This window comes from Gambusia affinis, linkage group LG13 (genome assembly GCF_019740435.1).
Source record: "Gambusia affinis linkage group LG13, SWU_Gaff_1.0, whole genome shotgun sequence".
In the NCBI taxonomy this organism is placed as follows: domain Eukaryota; kingdom Metazoa; phylum Chordata; class Actinopteri; order Cyprinodontiformes; family Poeciliidae; genus Gambusia; species Gambusia affinis.
In genome coordinates, this window is record NC_057880.1 from 17,356,823 (window position 1) to 17,381,176 (window position 24,354).

General features: G+C 35.9%; 1 long non-coding RNA gene across 1 annotated transcript in view; it reads right to left on the minus strand.

Annotated features, from left to right (window-relative positions):
• The window catches only part of LOC122842389, a 104,739-nt gene that overhangs the window by 41,912 nt on the left and 38,473 nt on the right, over positions 1-24,354 (minus strand). Inside the window, exon 2 of the long non-coding RNA XR_006372543.1 lies at positions 14,671-14,800. This is a non-coding gene — a long non-coding RNA (uncharacterized LOC122842389). The remainder of the gene's footprint in view (positions 1-14,670; positions 14,801-24,354) is intronic.

Consider the following 24,354-nt stretch of genomic DNA (forward strand, 5'->3'; position numbering starts at 1 on the left):
TGTGAAACTTTCACTTGATGTGAAACTTTCAATTTTGCATTCAAAAGTCTCCAATTTTGGGGGATTTTGAATGTAATTCCCCAAAACTGGATGCTGAACTGAAGTCTGATCATCAACCTCTGATTTCTCCACGCCATAAAACATAATATTTATTGCCCACCGCTGTCAGAGCCAGAGTGTAGATTCCTGAATCATCACTACTTCAAAGTAGATGTTAAAGCAAAGAGTGTAGAGATTAGTGTCTCTTTCCTAAAGGTCTGTAACCTATCTTTTTTTTCCCCTTTTTCTCTATGCACCAGTAAGATTCTCCTCTGCATGTTACTCATAAGAAACATCATTCTTACATGGATTGTTTGATTACTTTAAAAAGTAGACCAAAAAAACGGAAAGTGCATAAACTCACTGCTTTAAATGTTACAATATAATTTGCTGTTGCTTGAATGAGGCATTGATGAAAGACTTGTGGTAGCTTAAGCATCTTGCTACAGTTGTAATGTAAACCAAAAGCTGCTGCGTCTGTTCTGAAGCTGACATTATGTTTCTTCTGATGAGACACATTCCTTTTTGATTACATGTGTGACCACTGTGGTCCTGAACACACTATTCTGTACACAACGGGGAGCAATCAACTCAGATACCCAAAGAACATCAGCCACACAAAGTTGAAATCACATTGTATTTAAGTTTACACCAGTAATAACAAAAGCAGTCTTAAATGTTATTTAAGACAGGCGAAAGGCCAGATTTGGCACAAGAAGTCACTTCTTGATTGTACGCTCTTCCCTCTGCTTGCATACAGCTGATCTCCGGATGCTTAAAAAATAACTCCACTCTTCAGGTGCATCACACGCTCTCAGCCTACTACTACTGAAAAGAAAAAGCAAACACCAATTTATTGCCGCCACAATGCTATTTGTGGCATGCTTGAGCGTGCAACATGATTATGAGGTATTGCTATTTTTCTTGAGTAAAATGTCTGGCTACCCTTCTCCTTCTTACAGTAATTAACTTTACTGAATAAAGAACAACAGGTTCTGACCAAAATGCACAGGAGGCAGATCAAAAGCAAATCATGCAAAGAAAATGTAAAAATAAAAAACAAATGTTTCCCACTGTGCCACACATGCAGAATGTGGGAAAAATGTCCTTGTGGATTTGGAGAAAGTCTAACATAAAGCAAAATATTTGTGGACATTATGTCTCTGCCTTAGAACCTGGCCACATTTCCATAACTTTTATTTTCTGTGCCTCTGCCTTGGTTTGTCCTGACCCCATCTGTCCTTTGGGATATTTGACTATTCATGCTCAGAGACTTGAATACTAATATTTTTTGTTTTGATTGAGAGGTTGGATAAAACACTGAGGGTGTTAACACAGGCAGTTTCAACATGATTTTTTTTTTTTTTTGCTTGAATATTATGATCAATGTTTATTCAGAAAATAAAAGGTAAAATTTTAAATATTACTGCTGGCAGGACACAAAAAGAGATTTCAGCTTTTCTTGGTAAAAGGTAGATCATATTTGCTGTATTTGGCCAAGTGAGTTCAAAGGTTTGGCAGGACGCATGCATGATATACTGTTTGAGCAACGGCGTGCATCCAGCAACCAAAAGCCTACAGCTTAATTTTTATGAGAAAAGATTAATCATCCTGTTGCTGTGTGCCTAAAGGACAAAATTTAAAATTCATACGTCAAATTGCAAAGCCATTTGCAAAGCCTAACCCTAACCCTACATGCTAAACATTTGTGATAAATTTGTCACAAATGAACACTTAAAAGAAAATGCTAGACATTCAAATGTCTAGCATTTTCTTTTAAGTTTTCTTTTCAACATTCTGATTATTATTTTCCCTAAATAAAATATTAGTTATTTCTCAAATTTTAAAAAATACTTATAAAAAAACAAAACATGCTGCTTTAACTCATTTAATGCCATACAGTGATTTCTTATCACAAGCAGGCAATTTATAGATTCACTAGACAGCCCTTAAACTCAGATAATGCAAAAAAAATAATATTACTACATAACTTTACTTTATCTGAAGTAGTTGCCATAAAAATAATATGTGAAACTACTGTTTTCTGATTGTAAGTACGTTTCCATAATTAATGATATGACAGAGATGACTATTATATTAATTTCTTGAACACTTCACCAGGCAGTACAGGTCAGCTGAACCTGCTCTAATTTTAATGTCTGTATTACCAATGGAAAGGTATTCTCAGTGATAAAGCATTCCAAATGGACCTGACCGAATTGTAAATGAACCACATCCATCTTTGTGACACGGCGTAGCAGGGTACTTTCCTCCAGAATCATCTCGAGATGACCTTGCTATTTAAAGTTTTCTGTTGATGCACTGCCTCTTACAATCAGGAAAGTTAATGTCAACATCCATAATACTGAAAGAATAAATTAAAAGGGTTTTATAACACATTTTGTATTATAATAAACTAAAAAACAGATTAAAAGCAATCATTAAACCCACTTTTCATTTTTATTGCCTGATTCTTGTTGGCTTAACTGCAATTACTGGATGTTTCAGTCACTCTGCTTGTTAAGCTTCAAGTATAAAACTTTTTTTTTAAACAATATTTGAGTATGAGGGCTCCTGGAAGCATTTATGTTTTTTTTACTTTACTTGTTTGGCTTTAGTGTTTTGGTTTATGTCAGTGATAACTATTATCACAGAGAACAAACACTGCAACCTTTTCAGTGCTCTTGAACTCCACCTTCTTCCCCAGATTCCAGATTATTTTTATCTCTGTGACTAAACCACATAAGGAAGAGAACGCAGGGGACTTGTCTCACTCATTCAATCTGATTTTGAGGGGTAAGGTCAGTTAAACAAAGCAATGTCTTTATTTTGTTTTTAGTAAAAAAAGTTTATGTCTCAACTGATTTTTAAGAATAAGATACTAAGCCAAATTCTTTGACCTACAAGCATTAAGCTTCTTTTCACCATTTAAAACTTGTTCCCTCTCTGCCAGTACTTTTTGGTAATTTTAGGCACTGTGATCTCAAAAAATACTGAACATGTATCAAGAACAGAGGAAGTTCATGACTGAGTTCATTTTTTTTCTGAAACCCATAAGACATGAATGTTGTTGATAGATACTCATTCTGTCTGTACCACATAAATATTCATGCTTTTTAATAAACAATATACCCTTAAACTCAAAAACAAATTAAGAGATTTTCAGACACATTCTTAAAATGCCTCAAAGGTTTTTTTTTTTTTTTTTTTTTATCAGTTCAGCACAAAGTAATAGGTTTCCACAAGAGAGACTTGTCCTAAGGGGACAGGAAGTCTAATATTTTCCCTTGCTGCTTCTTTTTAAAAGTCCTTGTTTAGTTTTTTTGTTAAGAAATGCAATAAAAAAAATATCAAAGGGACAATGAGAGTACACTTAAACATAAAATACTCTTTATTATTTCACACTGTGGTTCACAGACTTTTTGCCTTTCTAATTTTACTACTAGCTCTAATCAGCAATCATGCATGAAGTCATGAAAGGTTTAAGCTAATGACCCTCAAATATCATTACATCCAATGTTTCATTAAATCAAGAATGAATAAATGAAAGATTTTATGTTTAGTTGGTGATCATGTGAAGTGGAGCGTTGTTGTTGCAGCTGCAAAGGGAGAAGAGGGCAGCAAATAAGGAAACAGTGCCAAGGGGGATTAATTGGCACAGCTTCACTGTGTTTCTAATTAGTCTCTGTGTTTTTGTTTACAGTGGTGTGTTGAGGTAGATTTGTAAGGGGATAACATGTCAGGCAATGCTGGAATCAGACTGATGTTGCTCCTTCTTTAAGCAAGAACTAGTTGGACAAAGAACTAGATGCACCTCATTATGACCAGGGTTGTCTTTCTGTGTCTGTTGAAGAAGAAGGAGGTTAAGGCTGCTTTTGGTTCACCCCTCCTCATTATGGTTAAGTGTAAAACTTTTATTAAATTTATATTAGTTAGTATTACTTAAACGGGAGCTGCGCAGTTGGTAGAGCTGTTGCCTTGCAGCAAGAAGGTCCTGGGTTCGATTCCCGGCCTGGGGTCTTTCTGCATGGAGTTTGCATGTTCTCCCTGTGCATGCGTGGGTTCTCTCCGGGTTCTCCGGCTTCCTCCCACAGTCCAAAAACATGACTGTCAGGTTACTTGGGCTCTCCAAATTCTCCCTAGGTGTGAGTGTGTGTGTGTGACTGGTTGTTTGTCCTGTCTGTTTTCTGTGTTGCCCTGCGACAGACTGGCGACCTGTCCAGGGTGAACCCCGCCTCTCGCCCGGAACGTTAGCTGGGGATAGGCACCAGCAACCCTCCTGACCCCGTTAGGGACAAAGGGTGTATAGAAAATGGATGGATGGATAGTATTACTTAAACATAAGACAGCATGTACATGAGCTATAGATAGGTACCAGTGTAGATAATGAATGGATGAATGTTTATGTTAGAATACTGGGTCACATTCCTAAAGACTATAATAATAATAATAATAATAATAATAATAATAATAAACTGAACTTGTACAGCTAAAGATTTACTTATATGAAAAACTACTTCACATAAAATATAAGTGGAGAAATGCTTCATTTCAACAGAAGATTAAAGAAACTGTTCATATCAAATTTCATTAAATGTCTACCACATTTTCCACTTAATTCCAAGGCCTACATGCCAATTGTTTACATATTTAACAATGGACAATAATTTATACTGAAGCAGCCTGTATAGAACATCACCCAGCCATGAATTAATTAGGCTTTTCTGCTCTGATAAGTACCAGCCAAGAGGAGAAGAGCTCTACTGAGTCTTAGAGAGCAAGTAATTGTTAATTCTGTGCTGAGGAAAACTTCACTCATCATATTGTTTATCACAAGGAGGAGGCTTGAACTTCTGGCAAGTGACACTTGCTGCATGAAGAACTGTAAGTAACAAGTAATATTCTTTTGCAGAATGCTTCTCACTTCATTAACTTCTCTGATTGGATTTTGGAATTGATTCTTGAAATCAATAATGTTATCGTTTATAAAAAGGAGAAAGTTTCACTGGTATTTTGGAATTTCTTGCTTTGTGTAAAAAGTGGTATCACTGTGAAAATTCATAAAATACACTTCTGGTTGTCTTTTCGTTATCACCTCTCTTCGTATTTAGATTACTAGGACTTCAAAAATTTGACTCTTTAGTTTATTCTTTTGTGTTCAGCTTCTTAGTTCTGGTGCATTTTGGTTTAGATTTTGCTGGTATTAATCTTCAGCTTTAGATCATTTGTGTTTCCTTCCAGTGTCTGTTGTTCCTGTTATTCTTCCCCCAGTTTCCTGATTGAACTCATGTTTGATAAATCAGAACAACCATTCCAATACCTAATGAAAGTACCTTTTGAAAATAGCAAAACTATTAAACATAATTTTCATATAACCAAAATTTCTAAGTCAAAAAATAATAATTCAACTGTGTGACATAATGTGCTATTAATAAATGTTGCCTTTCCATTAACTTTAAGCAGAAAATCACAATAATTAACATAAATAAAGGATTATTAGGTGTGCAATTAGTTGCACACATATTGTGCATCATGTAGAAGATTCAGTTATGGAGTTCACACAAGCTCACCAATTTTGGTGAGCTTGTGTGAACTCCCTGTTCTTGAATGCGGTAAGTGATAAGACTAAGTCAGTCTTTTGCTGCCTTAGTCCATCTGCTTCAAGGTTCAATGTGTTGTCTTAGGATTGGTGGAACAAAATGCTGGTGTAGCTCATACAATTATGACTATCCATCTTTTTGAACATAATAGTTGGTGTTATGATGTAAATGATCTCTAACTGTCAGTGTTTGATGCACTATTGAATTGGCTTACCAAACTTTGAATTGATTTGTAATCTGGAGCTGCAAGGAGAAAACATATCTAATTCTCTCTGTGTTTATTATCATTTTTTGGCAACATTGTAACTAATAAAACCTAAGACCTTATGTTGTAAATAGAAATTTGAATTCTAAGCAAGGATTTAAGCTGTGTCCACCTTTTTCATTGGTGTTGCAGTGTTATACAGAATAATAATGTGATGGATGAATGCATAAGGAGAGAAATCTGTTTAAGTATGCATCTTCTTCTTCTTTCTGTATTTTCCCTCATAGATATTTTTCCATCTTTGTATCTGTGTGTTGGGGGCTTAGAAGTCAAGCAGAAGCGACTTTAATCTCTGTCCTTGAGAGTAATCTTGCCAGTGTGCAAAATGGCTCACTTTATCAATGTGATGGCAGTCTGCCCTGCTTGGAGTCTGGAGACAGCAGCGCTGGTGCCTTCCTCATGACAGTTCAGAACAGCGACCAGACAACCACCTTCTCCAGAGGCCCACAGAATATTTAGGAAGCACAAGAAAGAAGTAAAAAACTATTTGCAGTTTTGGAATACTGCAAGCTGTGATATATCATATGAAAAAAATGCATTCAACAAAAATCTGCTTAAAGACCACCAAGGTCACTGATGTTCAGCAAAATTACATTTATTTTCTTATAAATCCAGGGTTATTTGAAAGTACAAAACAGAGATAAACAAGATAGAAATAACAGATTCAATTTAATCTCCAACATTAATTAGTTTGTAAATTGAGCACAAAAACATGCTTAAATTCATTTTACAGTCATCCACACCATTATGCTGGTCCTTTGCTGTCAATCGCAGTAAAATCCAATGAAATTTGCAGTTATATCTTGAAAAGACAGGAATATTTTTATGTTTTGTGAGTACTTTTGCAAGACCCTGTATAAGATTAGCAAAAATGTATTTTATCCTGCAATGTTGCTTTTGTTTCTCCAAATATTGGAACAAAATATTTGGAGAATATCCTTAACAAAATTACTTACAATATCACAATTAAGCATATATATATATATATATATAATTTTTATATTGTTTGTGGTTATATATTTACTAATATTTATCACCTTGGATAGAGTAGCTTGTCAGTGAATAAGCAATATTCTAGCTACGCTACTGCTTTCAGAAAATTTCTGATTCCGTAACCATCCTTAAATGTGCTGCCAAATTCATATGACCTACACACATTTTTGTGTGTAGGTCTAAGGTGAAATAGTTCACTAAAAGAGCAACACATTTATTGTTTTGTACATAATTTTTCAAGCATTTTAATTGTTGTATATGTCTTGTGTAACTTGGCCTTAAAATATATAGCCATCTAAAAGACTCCCCAAACTCACATCAAGCAAAAACTTGATGTCTTTCACCTTTCAAAGCAAAGACTGCAATAATGCAATCTATTTGCCTGCAGCAGAGTTTCGTAATTAGCCTCTCTGTGTCTAACACAGTGAGGCTAAATTGGGTTAAGTCAAGCACGCAGACAACCAGGTTGGAAGCAGCAGAGGGCAGTCCCAAAATCAGGTCATCATTGAAGTTAAGTGTGTACACACACCTTTGGAGCCCATCACTTTCTGTTGGTCTGTATCCCATAATAACCAACTTCCAAAGGCATTGGTTTAGAGCGGAGCATGGACAGCCCTTTGGTCATCCTTTATGACTGCCTTTCAAGATTAGAAGAGAGTTTTGTTCAAGGGATCTGGCACCTCCCCTACCTGCAGTCAAATACAAACTCTGTCCTTTTATAATCCCAGAACCTCCTTGTGGGTTCTGTTTAAAGGCTAATCCCAATTACAGCAAGGGGCCGTCACTGGTGCAGTTTAGCTCTACATATGTTTCTTTTTTTCCTGAAACTTGCTGTGATCACATTATTACAGCATATAAATGATACACAATAACTAAATCTAAGTTGAAGTTCTGCTCTTGCAGTAAATGAATTTAACAATGACTAAGAGATCCTGGAGGAAGCAGGAGAAAAATACATTTTGCTTAAATGTCTAATTGTGTAATAATAAAATATCATCATTAAAATATGTGAATGTCACAGTAAATTGGAATGCTTTTGAAAGACAAAGAAAGCTGCAAAGACAACCAGATTGATATTAATCTACTGTTTATTTAGCTGAAACTATATGTGCTTTTATGATGGGTTAATTAAACCCCTGAAAAATAAACAACCAGGGGAATATATGAGGCCTGAACATCTGTTGTGAACAAATTGCTCCATGCTGCACAACATTTACAAGTATTTTGCTCTTATTGTGGTGTATAATGCCTGTGCAAACAGAAGTAATTGTATGTGTTTATCATATTTTAAAAACTTAAAGCATCATTACCATGAAAGTTTTAATATTCACATATGTCTGGTTTTATATTGATCATTATTTAACTGATACACTGATTGATATCTTTGGCGCTACATAAAATAAATATATAGTTCAGCAAGTGAAAATGTGTCTTTATGTGACAAAGCTATTAAGCTTAAAAAATTCTGGATATCTGTTATTGGCTAATTAAATGACGGAAAGTAAAATATGCACAGAGAAGTGTTTCTGCAGTGTTGTAATTTTTTGTTTGCATTAGAACTTTGTTGTACTTGTGTCTGAACTAATTGTCCCAAGCTAAAACAAACAAACTAAAAACATAAACAAAACAGGAAAAATTAAAATTAATACCTTTATTCGGATGTATTGTGATGGAGCAACACAAAATAGTGCATATTTGTGTCCATATATTTTTGCAAAAAGGATAATCACAGTCAGATTGGATAGAGAGAACCTGGAAACAGCAATTGTAATGTCTTGTTACATAATCTCAGCTGAATTGACTGCAGTTCTAGACTCTTACAACAATAAAACACATGAAAATGCTTTCATCTACACCACTCCTCTTCCCTTTACCTGCTAAAGAAATGATGTTACCACCACAATGTTTCACGTTGTGACTGGTCTGTTCAAAGTAATGTGCAATCCCTGTTTTCAACTCCACATAGCATTTTACATGTTTTGTGGCAAACTTAATCTTGACTTCTTTTTCTTTTTTTTTTTCCAATAACTTTTTCTTTGACACTCTTCCACAAAGGTAAGATTAGAAAACTGCATGACAGATATCTTTTACGTTGAGAGATTTATCAACCTTGTTTTTTTCATTTTATTTCTGCAGCTCCTCAGTTATTTGAGAGGCTGAATGTGCATAGGGCCTATTTGATCTTTTTTGCAGCAACATTTTAGTGAGCAAATAAATAATAATAATAATAATAATAATAATAATAATAATAATAATAATAATAATAATAATATTATTATTATTATTATTATTATTATTATTATTATTATTATTATTATTATTATTATTATTATTATTATTATTATTATCATCATCAAAATGATAATCTCTAAATAAGATTCATCCACACCTGAATCATTGTGGAAATACAGTGTTTAAATAAAGTTTAGTCTCTGCAGGGAAAATATCAGCATGCAAAATGGAGTTTTGCCATTTTGTAATACATTTTGCTTAATGTAATTGGGTGCAGAATGGTGATTTAATGGATGGATAAATTAAAGCCAACGATACTGAATCTTTACTGTGTCTGCAAAGAAATCCAGAGACATAAACCCTACATTCCTGTACTTAATGAGGGCTAAGGCTTATCCTGTTGATAAAACTCTGTAGCCAGGTGGCTCTTCAGAGAGGGTGTGTTCACGCGATGGCTGTCAAGTAGTCTTTCACCTCTGCCGGAGTGACACCACTATTAGCTACTCAGCCAGAGCATTAACTTACTAACAAGCAGTGTAGTGTGTATAAAAGAAAAATAAAAGGACAAAATGGTTACTGCTGAATTAAAATAATATAAATCAATTTAATGAATAACCCATAATAAACTGACAAAACAAAGACATTGATGCAGTTGAGTGTAGCAGAAGAGATAAACAAATATATAATAAAATGAAAACCCAATTGAGCAGTATTGTTCATCAGCAATTTATTGTACCCTTGAAAGTTATGGTTTTATCTTTTCGTTGATGATTTTTTCCAAATAAAAAGTTGCAGATTTTTACTGAGAGAAATTGACACCTCCTCCTTCTTGCATGGCGAGTTGGAGCTTCAGGGGAGGTGATCATTAAGAAAATGGGAGAGTGGGTGCAGGATGCAGGCTGAGAGATGGATAACTGTGTTAGGCAAGGCAGACAGAGCTGCAGTGAGGGTAGTAAACAGGTCAGACCCCTGTAGGCACAGAGCTGCAGTTATTGGTCCACTCCCTCTCTAATCATGATTAATGAAAAGTTTCATAAAAAAGAAATGGCAAAAATGTCAAGGTTCAGGTACAGATTTGATATTACGTCATCCAGTTTCTTTCATTTGTCTCGTCATTGGAAGTCTTAATCATTTTATTACTTTAACATTAATATTTTTCTAAGAGAATTTGTTTTGCTGAAATATTGTCAGTAGATGATAAAAAGTTTGACTAAATCTTGCAAACATGGAGGTCCAGTTTATTTGTGTTTGCATGAAAGCCAAGGTTAGGATCAATAGAATTTCCCTCTCCAACTATCAAAACAATAAGGAAAAGTTATATTTAAAAATATAAACAAATTATATCCTCAAAGTAAACTAAGAAACATTTGGGAAGTCTGAATGTACAGTTTCATAGGCTCAAATTATTGATACCACGGGCAGATTTAATTTTAAAACTACTTTTATTCTCATAACCTTTTTCACATTTATAAATGTTACTTTTTAATCCCAAACAAGATTGCATTAAGTGAAAAAGGTTTGATAAACCACAATGGTCTCATGTGATAAAACATATAATATCTGTTTTCCTAAATGTTCCCTTATAAATAATTTCATAAATCCACATTGAAATAAACAAGATATATTATGTTTATCTTTTTGACCACTTGAGTCAATGTTTCTTTTCTAGTGCTGACTACATGGTCTAATGCCCCATGAACATTCAACTTCAGTACTTAGTCCCGCAGGGTTATGACCCATATCCGTTAGAAATTCACAAAGACCGCTCTCCATTAAGACAGTCACTGCTCTCCTGTGACTGTGGGGTGGAAAATAGCAGTCCTCTTCTTCACCACACAGGGTTTCACCAGTATTGCTGCAGACTGCCCATCAGTGCAAAGCAGCATGTCCCTTAGATAGTCACCTGGGAGTAGCAGGGTCATGCAGCACCAGAAAATGCTCTTTCTAACCATTTAAATCATCTGCAGGCTTCCTTTTAGCTACCAGCTTCCACTTCTGCTCTTCCTATGTGGTTTAAAGGGGCGAAGGTGAAATGATAAGAATGTTTCCCCGCTGTTTCACAAGAGCAAAGGTGGACAAAAGTGTATCCACCACTGCAAACCACCATGCATTTTGAGATGTCATTCCTAAATGTTGTCATTCTAGATCTTCAATCAGCCGTGGGTGATTAAATAAAAAGTGTCTGAAACAGTTGTCTAATAACAGTATGTGTCATGCAAATGACCTGCACATTTAGAGAAATATTGCTTTGATCAAAGACATTTCAAGCATACAAATACCTACAATATATTCATGGTAAGTATGCATTAAATGAGTAAAGGTTGTAATTTTTGATGAAACTGACAGAGGTTTTTTGAAGCCAAAATTTCAGGAGGGAAAGTTGTTGTGTAACATTTAGTGATAGCTATAGTAAAACAGAAACAATGCCCAAAAACTATTTATTTGCATTTTGCTTGATCTGAATGTCATTAACTGAGTCTAATGCACAATAACCACAAAACCTCCATTTGTGAACATGTTGCTTTAGTGCCTGAAAGTCTGTTATACACTCATACTTGTATTACTGTATAACATAAAGTGTAGCTTGTATTACTAGCGGTTAGCCAGCTAAATTAATATAATTTAATATATTCTCACAGCTTTACAATATGAAGCTGGAACAGTTAAGCTCGGCTTGATAGTATACAAAAATCTAAGTTTGGACTTGATCAGAGGTAGTGTTTCTTTTTTTTGGTGATGTATATAACGGGTCTCTCTTATAAATGAGACAATGAATCTCAAGAATTTTTTTTCTCTATAAATAAAAGCTTATTGAATATAACAGAGATACTGGTACTTATTCCTGCTTCATTGTTGTCCAACACATTACTGTGATGTTTGTTTTTACTGTGCAAATAAATATTACTAACATCTCTGGTATGAAACAGAGGTAGAAAGAGATTAAATATTAACCAACACAGCTTTGGATTACTCACCAATGCCCTCAAGTTAATCATGTTTTTCAAACATAATTTTTTGTGCTTTTGTAGGGTTTTGCTCTCCATTCTCACTGGTATTGTATTTTTAACTGTCTAAATGGAAGGTTGCAACAAAATGCAGACCACCTGTGGAGAGTAATGATCATATGCCACACACTGTGAACACATGGTTGCCCAAAATCATCAGTGCAGCACAGTTTATTCGGCAACAGATCTGGTAATTAGAATGTCACTGAATTCTCAGATCATTCGGTCATAAGAAAAACAAAACAACCTACCCTGTGGCGTTGTTTGTGCAGTACACTCATTAGAAATCAATGCCGTATGAGTTGGTTGAGAGAAATTGCCAAAGAACATCATTTTCCATCACACAAAGTGCAATTTCGTTGATAATGGTAAATAATAAATTCAAAAATCTTTTTTTTTTAAAGTTTAGTCATCTTGTCAGTTCAGTGACAAGATAACATATTATTTCCTTTATTTCATCCTGCTTAATAAAATCATTAATTTTTATGACTGAAGTCCTTAAACTATGCATGAGGGCTATCACATAAATGTGTTCCTATATTTCTGACCTTGAATAAGTATCTCACTTATCCTGGTACATCATAAACTATACATTCCTCATTGCTCAAATATTTGTAAGGTTTTGTTCTACCTATTTATCCTCTTTCGAAGGATTAAAGCGGGTCTTAGGTGACACATTTCTTATGCTAAAAAGGCAGGTGCTCTTGTCACCTTTGTTTTAAGAATAAGCATTAACTTTTTAATATTTGGTATGAGTCTACATTGTATAGAACCGTGCGGTTCTATACAATGACTACATTTGTTTAGATAAGTGGTTTAATTTTTTTCTATATTTACTACAGAATGATGTCTTTCTACACTCCCCTAGCACTTGTTCAGCATTAATTCATCTTCCAAGGAATGTACTGCTTTTCAATTTTTATTCAGCTCTCTTCAGGAAATACTGTAATCCTTACTTAATAGAAGACAGAAAAGGATAACTTTCTACCAGTGTATTATCCAAGACCTGCAGCCAGGGATCAACTATCATGTTTTCAAAGAAAAAGCTGCTTACAAATACTTCCAATATACTATGAAAGGATATGGTTTGTCAAAGACCCCCCAGAAAATCCAGGATGGAGGTTTTAGCTTTCCAACAGATATGTTAATAAGTGCTTTCTTAGCTGAAGGAGAGGCATGCTCATTACCACAGATAACCTGAAACAGTAAAACAATATTCACTGGTAGAGTCAGCAGACACTCAAATAACACATGTTGTCTGCTAGGGGTCTGGAGCAGACCGTTAAGAAACAGCTAACCTGAAGTTGACATGCAGTCATCCAGAGGAGTGTCTTTGTTGTTTAAAATTGCAGTGAAAGTCCTACAGCCACCTTTCCACAGTTGCTACTGATCTGTAGTGCGTCATATCCTGAGAACAAAACTGTAAAATTATGTGGAGAGAGGTCTTCCCTAATAAATCTATGTTAATTATTTGTCTCTCTCAGCTAGTTCTGTCAAACACCTATCGCAATAACACCTCTCCCACAGAATATGACAAGAAAGATTAGCACTTTACAGGAAGAATCTCACTCTCCTTGAATCTACATCACATTCATTCACACATTCTCTGTGTTGCAAGTCACATTTGCCTTCTTAGTTGTCTCTTCATAAAAGCTACACCTGGTCTGGTGTTCAATTCAGTTGTGACACCTTCCTGGAGGGAGACATTGGCTAACCTATTGCCTATTGTTCTAGAAGACATACATGACTATATCTTTCTATGTTTGAATCTCTTTCTCCCTTAAACATTGCAAATGAAGGTGAAAATTCTGTTATATACTCTGTTTGATGGCTCAACTGGCTCAAAGCATTTCTGTTTAGCTGTGTTTCTATCCCAGAGGAAGTCAGTGAAAGAGCTGCTGTTACCATTAACTATTTAATTTTTTCCTTTATCACTGAAAGTACTGTGGGATCAGTGCTTCTGTGGATGTTGTGTGTCTGCTCTGACATGTAAAATCCCCATCTGATTGCAGCAGAATATCACTCAAACCTAGCTTCGTTCTCACAGAGGTTTCTTCCAATTAAAAAGTTCTCTTTCCCACTGTCACCGCATGGATGCATATTATGAGAGAGTGCAACATGATGGAAGCGGCTGTCAACTTTCACCATGTGCAAAGACAACGACTTGATTTCTTTGGAAATAAATCTTTTACCAATTAGAAAACCGGACCACAACTGCATAAAAACTGGACTAAATAGGACTTTATTGCACTGTTTTATGACTAGGATCAAAGCAGTAAATGGCAACGCTAGGTAGCCATTCCATTTTCTTAAATAGTCTACTCTGAAGAAAATCATATTTCATACTTTCCAACAAAATTAAAATACGGTACTGAAAACTGCTTTAATCAGGACTTAATATCAGGAGAGACATGCGATAGCACAACTAGTCCAGGTGTCCATAATAGAGGCAGGGCCCAAGAACAGAGAAAGGAATAGCCTAAGGCTAACTGAAAGTACCTTTGCTCAGATCCTCATTCCTCTTTCATCTCCTCACCTCTTCCCTATGACTCTCTTTCCAGACGCAGACATCGCTGTCCTTCCTTTGTCAGCTTCTGACGGCTCTGATATCATCATCTCTGCTGGAGGGCATCCGTGGAAACTCTGGTAATAGCTTTAATGATAGCCTGAAAGCATATGACTCTTGTTACTAAGCAAAAAAATTAAAAAAAAGAAAATTTTTACAATGTTGGATTTTTCAAATTAATGAGAATAATTAATGCCTAAATGAACACACAGTAATTTGAGATAATGTTCCATTCCATTATGAAAGCACTATTTTCCTTGCACGATCAAAGCAAATGCAGTGCTGTGAGCATATGCAGATACCAAATCTTTGTAAATGTCTGTCCTACTTTAATGTCTCATATATCTTAGTGTACAGCCTGTGTAAAGATGCTGTAATTAACAGCTTTCCCTGGAGGCCTGAGCTGAGCTGTGAGTCTTTTGGAAAAGTGAGCAAAAATAGGCCCTTCTTTCCAAAATAACAGGAGCATGGCAACAGCACGTTCAGCTAAAGTATCATTTTTAGTGGGAAAAATTGTCCATCTTTAATGTAAATTGTTTTCTTTGATTCTTAAATTTGCTGCAATGTAACTGTGTTGTTTTGGGTTTTTTTTGTGTTTATGTCTGTGCTAGAGCTGCAGGATTTCCCTGGAGGACAGAGCTGAGCAGGGAGTCCAGCACACCTGCTCCGCACCAAGCCTCATCAATGGCAGGATAAGGTAAGGCAAGACACTTTCATTTGAATATGACATTTTCAGCAACAAGGCAATTTAAAGTGCTTCACATGATAAGAAGGGGATAAAATAAGCAAAAGACAAAAATAGTCTAAAACATCACATTGCAGTTGCAAAGAGAGGAAAAACAATGACAGATTTCAAAACAGACTAACTTTAATAATTTTCTACATGTTATTAATCAAAGGGAACTTTCAACAAATGAGTGTTCAGCTTTTTTCAGCATTTCTGCATTTTCTGGAACTTTGTTCCAGATTAGAGAAGTATAAAACCTGAACGCTGCTTCTCCCTGTCAGGTTCTAATTCTGATTTTGAGGATAGAGAATAGACTTGAACCAGGAGACCCGGGTGTTCTGGAAGGTTACTACGACAACAGATCTTTAATGTATTTTGGGTCTAATCCACTCAATTATTTACCAACGTACCTAATATTTTAAAGCCTGTTCTCTGAGCCACAGAAGCTGTTGCAAGGACTTTGGAACTGGGGTGATATGCTCCATTTTCCTAGTTTTATTTTTGCCTGGAACTTGTTAAACAAAAATATGTTTGACACCAGCATGTTTTGGAGAACATATTAATAATCTCTTATCAGATCACATCCATCCATTCATTTCCAAAACCCTTGTCCCTAGTGGGGTCAGGAGGGGTACTGGTGCTTATCTCCAGCTAATGTTCCGGCCGAGAGGCGGGGTTCACCCTGGACAGGTCGCCAGTCTGTCACAGGGCAACACAGAGACAGGCAGGACAAACAACCATGCACACACACACACCTAGGGAGTATTTAGAGAGACCAGTTAACCTGGCAGTCATGTTTTTGGACTGTGGGAGGAAGCCGGAGTACCAGGAGAGAACCCACCATGCACAGGGAGAACATGCAAACAGCAGAAAAACCCCAGGCTAGGAATCAAACCCAGGACCTTCTTGGGTCCTGGGTTTGAAACTAATATAATATATGGATTGTATTGACATCTAATATTGACATCTAATAATGTCAATACATTTATAACTTCTCTTTTGATTAAAAAAAGGTTCATACGAAAAAGCCATTATTGTCATAATGAAATTAAAAATAGTTTCTGTAATAAAGTTACTGACAAGCTTTTTTTCTAATTAGACAACAAAAATAACTTCATATGTGAGGGACACAATGATCCCTATGATATTGTAACAAACTAATATGTCACACCTATAGGACACTTAATATCATAAGCAGATTAACACACATGTTTTTCAACTGTGGAAAGAAGCTACTTATGAAAAAAGCACTTATGTGTAATACAAATGTGTGAAGTCATCTTGACAAGGGCCCAGCTGAGGAAAGTAAAATAAAAGATGTTCTAACTCCGCCTCACACAAAAGCATACACTTATAATACTAATTTTGATACAATTGACTTTAAAAATTTTTTGACCAATTAATTTCAATAATAACCTTAGTTAGGTTAATGTTTTTCCATGTGTATGTTGGGTTGTACATTCAGGGAATTTATAAGATTAAATAATTAATCTAAGGTAAAAGCAAAAATCCTGGTTTTCAAAGTCAAAGAACTCTATATACATACACAATCATTTAACTTGAGTACCAGAGTGCTTAAGGACACAAGTCAAAACAACACAAAGGTCTCACAGTGATAACCAGTTCTGACTAAACTGTGCATTGATCTGGAAAGCTGTAACCGAGATGTTACTGGCTGATTCCAAGCAGAATTCCCAGCATGTACGAGAACAAACTGTGTGAATATTTTCTTTTTTCATGACCTTTTGCTCGCTGTGCAAGAACAGCAGTAGCAGCCGCTGCAAGCTGAGGATTCCTTTGGTGAGCAAAAGGTTCTTTGTGACAAAAAAAATGACAGGATGGCTGTGTCTGGTTACCTGTTTGCAGGGCTTTGTGTTTACGTTTTAAGAGAAGTGCATACCTGAAAGTTGCTTGAGAACATTCTTATAGCATTCCAAACTTAGTTGTTGGAAATAATAAATATAACACAAGGTTGTTTTCAACAACTAGTTTTTCTTTGCCTTGTGTTGCATACTTTGTAGCAAAAACAAGAGGTTTAATCCATAATTCGATCTTTTTTCATGGAAGGACAACATGATGGGTCTGCTAACCCACCATGTTGGGTGCTCTCTTACTGCTTACTGCTCTCTAGTCTTGTCTATTTATTCATTGGTTAATAAGGCCTTACACTTTCTCGTGTGTAATGTGTGAAAAACAGCTTGTTCAAGTGATATTACCTTACAGCTCCACTACCATGCTGTGACATGAACAGACAGACTGACCTTTCAGTCACTGCTGTTGGAAGCCAGGAGAGTTGTGCCGCGGTGTGCAGCAAACCTAAGAAACAACCAAATTATAGCAGAGCTGTGATGTTCTGTTCACTTACTCCACAAAAATGGCTTTAAATGAAGTCAGTTCTTCAGTCCAACTCAAAATATAAAATTGTGTTTATTGAAAATATAAAGATTTTACATGATTATTCACATCAAGAATCATGTAAAATCTTGATTGAAGCCTGTAATAATACGTGTTTCAAATAACATTCTAATGATAGATTCATCATGACAGGCTTATTTGGAATAGAGTGGCTAAACAAGTCTCAATGCTCATGTATAATATAGTAACAGGGGAAAGAAAACCAACAGAAATGAGATGAGATCATTTAAAAGGTGCCCAGGTAACCAAACAGGCCCCCTTCAAGTTTATTTTATGAGATTGGTGAAAAGATTTTTTTCCATAACCAACGTAATAAGCAACACTAAGAATGAGCAAGACTCCACCCATTTAATTCTGTACTTTAATAAGTTTTGACTTCTTCTTGTTTCTTTGCATTTTTTGATTATTTTGTTGACTTGCCACATTCAAGCCACATATTTATGATGTTTTGAAATGAAAAAGAAAATTCTATTTTTCTTTATTTTGTCATCCTGGACAATAAAAGGCCACAAATTAGGATTCCCCAGAATCCTGTAAGGTAACCTGTCCTCCCTGGGCCCTGGAGAAAAGCCCGTTCCTCTTGTGCTGAGGTGCACAAGTGGAACGTAAAACTAGCGCAACAATAGAGGTGGTACTTAAGCCAATCATCAGCTGGTCACATTTTCAGCCTGTATCATGTTTCAGGGAACAGCAGAAGAGGTAGGGGGAAAGTAGGCAGTCACAGTGAGCACAGAGAAACTGAACAGCTTTTGTAAGCTGTTCTTCCAAAACTGTGTATATAGCATGAGAGAAAAGTTGCAAAACATCTACAACCCCCATAAATGTAAAGCCTATGCTCATTCGAAATGCATTTCATGTACACCTTTCAGTGTGAAACAAAGAAGACTGTATTGAGATACACTGTTCTCAGAAAGCAGCCCCAGAGGGCTGTGAGGGAGACTAGATGGAGACATTAAATTCTACTTAAAATATTTTTGTTGGTTTGGCTCTACTCTAAAATAGATAATATCTACATCATCACTCCTCAATTAGTAGTTATTGAGGCTGTAAATGTGAATTTGTCCAGACAGTAAGTCTGACACTGGAGCTATGCCAAATGAGAGAGAGCTGAGCTAATAGCAACCCTGGGTTTATTTCCATGTGCAGTGTTCTCTCAAGGTCATGGTGAAGGGCTTGTGGAGCAGAGATTTGCTGCTTATCTCCTCTGCAGGACAGACCGGATACTCCCATTAATCAACCAGAGTTGCTTACAGAGGTAAAGCTGTAAGTGAATGAATAAGTCAAGGTTTGTTTTTGTATTTAAGCACATGTATATACAGTTTTTTTTACTTCAATTCCAAGGTCTAGATTCTTAAAAATGTTGATGAAGTATATTATGAGAAGATGTAACTCTTCTACTGGAAGATAACATCTCTTCATAACCTTCATAAAACTACATTTTAATTTTGTTGACAACCAATCAAGAACAGATGAAGGAATACTTTATTGCTCATTGCATCTTATCAAAAGAGAACAAAGGAACCTCTTGAGACATACTTAGACTACTGGTAGAGCCTGGAAGAGTACAAGTTGTGCACCATTTGAAAGAAGATAAATGATGAAGTAAGAAAGTCGAGTAGATTCATCGACAGCACAATTGCCTTCCTCAGTGCTATCACCTCTGCTCTCTCTGTCACTGTCTCTGAGTGTAATGTACTGTAAAATGGAGCTTGCTTCACTAAGCCCCCTTTATTAGTTTTTTCTTTTTATAGGGTCCTATTTGCACAAATAATTTCCTGCTCTCTTTGTGTTGGGTATGGATCAGTTGTCAGGATTCTCCTGCTAAAATTAACACTGGTGCAGTAAGGTAGAGCTGTGTTATTGCTTGTTTCTTGTACTGTGTGGTTTCACTTGAACAGTTTGACTGAAACACACAAACATTTCCCATTAGTGTAGTGATTTGTGGTAAAAGTGCCCCGCCTTGAATAAATCTTGGATTTGTGCCCTCTTTATTTTTAGCTAGCCCTATTTTTAGTAATGTTTGTTTTTATGTTTGTGTCAGTTTGACTGAAAACAGTTTGTGTTAGCTGGAAACTCTTGTTTGTTGCTCCTGAATGAGCAGCTGACTCTTTGCAGAACACAAGAAAAGCCTTCTCCTGTTGGGGATAGCCACTTCTGCTCTGCTCTGTTCTGCTGAGAAACCCTGCAAGTAGGGGTGGAACTTTGTTTGAAATTATGTCATCATATTTGAGGGGTCTGTCATAATCTATATAGTCTAATGAGATGTGCTTTTTGCACTGATCTGACAGATTCTTAAGATGTTTAATATTAAGCACGGCAACCAAAGGAATTTGTTACAGCTTAATGATGGCTAAGCCAGGCTCTGAAAAATAAATTAAACAATCAAGGTGGATGTCTAATTCACATAATGAATTATTTAAAATTATTTTGCAAAGCAATAACCCAAAAAAAAAAGTAACTTCATATGCATATTAAAATATAAATCAAATGTCAATATTAAATCCTTGCAAAAGTTTGATTTATGAGTGATAAATGCATATATAGAGGATATATATATATATATATATATATATATATATATATATATATATATACTTTGTTAAAACAAACCTGTTTAGAAATACTTACAAGCTAGCCCTTCACCCATCTATTTATTCAACCATCCTCTTTCACTTCAGACCCCCAAACATGTCCCCAGACATCTCTTCTAGCTCCTTCAGAGAAAAAAAAAACCCCAACAAAACATTCCTAAGATGTAATCTGTTCACCACTTCCTGGTTCTACCCTAAGGCATTCTTTCAAAGGAACATGCTCAGATACCTGGCCCTCAAATTGCCTGGAAGGCATCCATGCTAGATTTCTCTACCACTTTTTTTATGTAGAGGGCCTAGAACTCTTGCTTTCTTCTTATTCCCAAATCCAACAGCCAAATACTGTTTTCCAAAAGATGACTTATAAGGAGCTCATTTTGAATGGTTATACATGCAATTTCATCCTAGTTGATAGTAGGTTATAATCACTGGATGGAGCATTGAAACATATTAACCATCAGCTTTGGCTTTTGTCTGATGCTGTGTCTGCATTGTTGCTAATTATCCACTTTGTTCTGACACCTAGGGAGAGGACAAGCACTTCATTTGAGGCAGAAGCTCAATCATGGAGAACATAATTCACACTTTCCCTGCTGAGGAAACTGGGTTCAGATTTGAAAGGACCAATTCAGTACCATAACTTGTTCATTCTAGATTGCAATCGGGCATAAAAACTCTCAACTCTGCTTAAAGAAATTTACAGGACTACACCTTCTGTAAAAAGCAAAGCTCAACAAAGCAGAAAAGGCTTTGCTCCCTGGTTGTCTCTGGAAAGTTTGTTCATATATGTAATGAACAATAGGGACCAGACTTGACCAGAAGGCAATCCACAACTGACAATGCAAGCTTTGATTCAAGTGAGAGGGTCCTGCTATTTCAAATCCCTTAAGCCCTTTTCAATGCCACAAGGGACATGACTGTAAGCGTTTTACAAGTACATAAAAGACATGATGATTGGATGAGGTGACCCCATGCATATCCATAAGAATTTAGAGAGCTTCCCTGCCAGGATAAAGAACACATTGTTGCATGTTTCTGCAATTTTAAACAACCACTTCAATCCTCCACCCTGGCACTGACTTTATCTTTGGAGGCTGTATTTTTTCTGCACTTAGAACACTCTCTGGTCCCCTTTCTAACAATACAGGGATACTTTTGGAGTAAACCAGTCCAGACATACTGTTTTGGACTCTGGTGTACAGAAAGGCTGATCTTCCAATGCATAATAACGCTGCCCCGACTAGAATGAGGAACGTTTACTGTATCAAAACTAGTCTTGTCAAAATTAAGGCTGCAACTTTTATTGTTAGTTCCAGTGGTAACGTTAAAAACATCCAGATCAAATGTCCCTTTTCTTTGACTTTTGAGATGACAATCATAGCAGGCAAATCAGATGCACACATGGTATTTTGCAGACAACCTTAATCTGGTGTTTGGCAGTCTCCACACAACTTATCATGCAAAGTGCATCTCTTTTCAATGCTAAATGACATTGGAGTGTTCACATGAGAATTATCCACATGGATGAGCATCTGGGACAAATTTATTTAAGAACCACACCATCTGCAACTATTATCTACAGGGAAAACCTTTTGAAAGATGATGGAATGCACATTAGGTAATTCATAGAGTGGGATTTAAAACAAAACAAACAACAACAACAAACCCCCCCCAAAAAAAACCCAATTTAACTCAAATCTGAGCTGTAGGTCAAAACTGATATTGTCACACTTAATATAAACAGCTAAGCAGTACATATTAGCAACAGAGATTTGTCACCTTTTCCATGTCTGTGACAACAGTCACGTCTCAAGACTAATTTTTAAAAAATAAAGAAAAGAACACCAGAGTCTGCATTGCAAAGCCAAGTTTAAAATATGTTGGTTCTGTTTATGTATTACAGGCTATAATGCTCAAATAAAATAAAATGCAGTTGCATACCAATAAGTGTATTTGGGAGAAAGACTGAAGCAGGACTCACCAAAGTAGTATAAAGTCCAGTGACACTTTATTTGAGTGTCTGAACAAATTGCTATGATAGAAGCATGTTTAATACATTGAACAGACAGCAGCAACAAAATCAATGGAAAATCTAATAAAAAATGTCTGAAAATAAACCCACAACCGGGAAGATGCTTGTCAGTCAAGACTTACAGTAACTGTGACACAAGAGATGGTCGCACTATTTAAGTCTTTCACGTTCATATTTTTTGTCAAATCCCTCTTACTCCTAATCAATCTTCAATCTTTGCAATATTTCAAGTAGTTATGAAAATAGAACTCTCTTAATTTCATATGTTCTGCTCTAATTAAAATTAATCAACAGTGTAAAGAGAATATTTCTAGAACAAAAGCTGGAAAGCGTAATGTACAGTATTACAGCTGTCACTACAATGCTTTAAGATTTCTTATGTTTTTGTTTTTTGACAGGTTTTTATTCTAAGCAAATTTTAATCACAGGCAAGGACATTAGACTAAATGCAAACTGTAATTAGAGGAAAAACCTATTCAAACAGAATAACTTAATGTGGAAAACAATTTCACCTTTAAAAACAAGAAACCACAAATGGTTTTAAGAACGAATAGTCTGTTTAAAGTCAGGCCTCAGTCTCTTAATTCCATTTCATTTAAATCTGGACTTTAAGTTTTAAACTTTAGATTTTTTTTTTCTTTTGGGAGAGGAGATGGAGTTCAGAGTTGGACCTCTTAAGGTCACAAATTATTCTCCTCTATGACAGGAATTTGCAGTAAACAGCAGTGTTAAAAAGGTTTGATCAGTTATGGCAAGTTATTCAGCTTCAAACCCTTTCACTACAACCACATCCATGGACTGACAGTATGATGTTCATTTCTGAAATACTATTTGCTTTATACCAGATATCAGACAAACATCTTTCAGAAAGTTCCATGTTTATCTGGTCAGTCCACAATATGTCTTCCCAAAGGTCTTGGAAATCATAAAGATTATTTTTTTTGTTTTGTTTTGGTCTTGCATTTCTTGAGGTGGAATCAAACTGAAGACAACTGAGGCACGAGAGAACTGCAGAACTTTGAAGCTCTTGTCTAGGATGCTATGAACCCTCCACTCTTAAAGTTAATGATAAGCTTGTCACTCATGGGAATGTTCACCAATTTTATGGATAATGGGTGTCACTGGATTTTGCTGCTCTTATAAGTCATACAAATGGTTTGTCATTGTGTTTCTTGTTTTTACTCAAATTTCTTTAGATTGAGGCATGAGGTTTTGGTTTTTGGGGTCATCTTGCCCCACCCTATGTTGTCAAGCATAGTGCCTGGTTGGTTTGGACCTTAATAAATAAACTCATCAATTGAAAACTCCTGTATTACCTCTGGTTATCATCATGTTAACATAGACGAAAAGTCAATTTCATATTGAACCAGTGGATTGCACAAATTGGACACTTTCCATGCTGTTAAAATCTGAAGCTTTACCAAGTAAAAGCTGAAACAATAACTGCAAGGCCAACCTTGTCAACCTTGATAACTGTAAATGGCTCCCACCTATTTTTAGACATATTTTGTTTGATATCTACACACAGAAAAGAAGTTGCCTTAAAGATCAGCAGCCTACATCATGTTGAGATTCCATTGTATTATAAATGTGTAGATTTGGAATACCCTTGGTGTTATTAATGTAAAGTATAAAGGTATGAATTTGGCATGGTACATCTGGGTTTGATGCAGGCTGCTTTGATCACATATTCATAGTGACAGTCATGTGTGATCCTCCTTTCAGCTGACAGTGCAAAGCTTAGGTCTGTGCAACACTGCAAGGAGAAGACCATGAGAAAAAAGCAGAGTTGAACTAGGGTGACTTGAGGCGATGGAAAGTAAGTCGAGGACCAACCAGATGGATTGTGAATGTGATACTAAATTATGCATGTAAAATGTCTTCAATCG